Raw genomic sequence first — 2,800 nt, forward strand, 5'->3', positions numbered from 1 at the left:
GCGGTTGCCAGCCCTCACCGCGTCTACTCGGTGATTTTAAAACTCGATCTAAAACGGGAGCCCTCGTCTAGCACCTCCGTCCGGTGTTGCTCGGGTATTGCATAAATTTATGCCATCGGTGCGAATCCCCCAACGAATGCCTACGCTTGGACCCTCTCTTAGATCACGTTCTTCGATCACTCAACCGACGCAACTACGGAAGAGACTTGGCAGTGGTTGCCACTCTACAGCGCGTCTGTTCAGCGATTTCGAAGTTGATCTAATGGCGAGCCCTTGTCTCTAGGCATGAGGTGGGTGCTTGGCGCTCTAGCAAAATATTTTGCGTGCCTATCGCGGCTACAACGGGAGAGGTGGTTGCCGCGAGCCTCTTCCGTGCCCCCCTCATTGATTCAACGCCGCTGTCAGGGCGGATGGATATGTCGGATTTTGAAACGGTGGACGGCGACGTTGAATCAATTAGAGGGGCATGAAGCCCACCCTCGAGGGTGCTATTCCTGGACTCTCCTTTAGATCATGTTTTCTTGTCACTCAGCTGGCGCAATTTTGGAAAAAGGTTTGGCAGCGGTTGCCAGCCCTCACCGCGTCTACTCGGTGATTTTAAAACTCGATCTAAAATGGGAGCCCTCGTCTAGCACCTCCGTCCGGTGTTGCTCGGGTATTTGCATAAATTTATGCCATCGGCGTGAATCCCCCAACGAATGCCTACGCTTGGACCCTCTCTTAGATCACCTTCTTCGATCACTCGACCGACGCAACTACGGAAGAGACTTGGCAGCGGTTGCCATTCTACAGCGCGTCTGTTAAGCGATTTCGAAGTTGATCTAATGGCGAGCCCTTGTCTCTAGGCATGAGGTGGGTGCTTGGCACTCTAGCAAAATTTTTTGCATGCCTATCACGGCTACAAGGGGAGAGGTGGTTGCCGCGAGCCTCTCCTGTGCCCCCCTCATTGATTCAACGCCGCTGTCAGGGCGGATGGAAATGTCGGATTTTGAAACGGTGGACGGCGACGTTGAATCAATTAGAGGGGCATGAAGCCCACCCTCGAGGGTGCTATTTTCCTGGACTCTCCTTTAGATCATGTATTCTTGTCACTCAGCTGGCACAATTTCGGAAAAAGGTTTGGCAGCGGTTGCCAGCCCCTCACCGCGTCTACTTGGTGATTTTAAAACTCGATCTAAAACTGGAGCACTCGTCTTGCACCTCCGTCTGGTGTTGCTCGGGTATTGCACAAATTTTTGCCATCGGCACGAATCCCCCAACGAATGCCTACACGCTTGGACCCTCTCTTAGATCACCTTCTTCGATCACTCGACCGACGCAATTACGGAAGAGACTTGGCAGCGGTTGCCATTCTACACCGCGTCCGTTCTGCGATTTCGAAGTTGATCTAATGGCGAGCCCTTGTCTATAGCCATGAGGTGGGTACTTGGCGCTCTAGCAAAATTTTTTGCGAGCCTATCGCGGCTACAATGGGAGAGGTGGTTGCCGTGAGCCTCTCCCGTGCCCAGCTCATTGATTCAACGCCGCTGTCAGGGCGGATGGATATGTCAGATTTTGAAATGGTGGACGCCGACGTTGAATCAATTAGAAGGGCATGAAGCCCACCTTCGAGGGTGCTATTCCTGGACTCTCCTTTAGATCATGTTTTCTTGTCACTCAGCTGGCGTAATTTCGGAAAAAGGTTTGGCAGCGGTTTCCAGCCCTCACCGCGTCTTCTTAGTGATTTTAAAACTCGATCTAAAACGGGAGCCCTCATCTAGCACCTCCGTCCGGTGTTGCGCGGGTATTGCACAAATTTTTGCCATCGGCGCGATTACCCCAATGAATGCCCTACGCTGGGACCCTCTCTTAGATCACCTTTTTCGATCACTCGACCGACGCAATTACGGAAGAGACTTGGCAGCGGTTGCCATTCTACAGCGCGTCTGTTCTGCGATTTCGAAGTTGATCTAATGGCGAGCCCTTGTCTCTAGGCATGACGTGGGTGCTTGGCGCTCTAGCAAAATCTTTTTGCGTGCCTATCGCGGCTACAATGGGAGAGGTGGTTGCCGCGAGCCTCTCCCGTGCCCCCCTCATTGATTCAACGCTGCTGTCAGGGCAGATGGATATGTCGGATTTTGAAACGGTGGACGCCGACGTTGAATCAATTAGAGGGGCATGAAGCCCACCCTCGAGGGTGCTATTCCTGGACTCTCCTTTAGATCATGTTTTCTTGTCACTCAGCTGGCGCAAATTTTGGAAAAAGGTTTGGCAGCGGTTGCCAGCCCTCACCGCGTCTACTTGGTGATTTTAAAACTCGATCTAAAACGGGAGCCCTCGTCTAGCACCTCCGTTCGGTGTTGCTCGGGTACTGCATAAATTTATGCCATCGGCGCGAATCCCCCAATGAATGCCTATGCTTGGACCCTCTCTCTTAGATCACCTTCTTCGATCACTCGACCGACGCAACTACGGAAGAGACTTGGCAGCGGTTGCCATTCTACAGCGCGTCTGTTCAGCGATTTCGAAGTTGATCTAATGGCGAGCCCTTGTCTCTAGCCATGAGGTGGGTGCTTGGCGCTCTAGCAAAATTTTTTGCGTGCCTATCGCGTAAAGCATGTTTTCTAGTCACTCAGCTGGCGCAATTTCGGAAAAAAGGTTTGGCAGCGGTTGCCAGCCCTCACCGCATCTTCTTGGTGATTTTAAAACTCGATCTAAAACGGGAGCCCTCGTCTAGCGGCTCTGTGCCAACTCGATCGGCACAACATTGGGAAATGGTTCGACAGCGGTTGTCGTTCCAATGTGTCATCGGGGGATGCCT

This window comes from Cupressus sempervirens, chromosome 2 (genome assembly GCF_028749045.1).
Source record: "Cupressus sempervirens isolate cs-2001-9-10 chromosome 2, ASM2874904v1, whole genome shotgun sequence".
In the NCBI taxonomy this organism is placed as follows: Eukaryota; Viridiplantae; Streptophyta; class Pinopsida; order Cupressales; family Cupressaceae; genus Cupressus; species Cupressus sempervirens.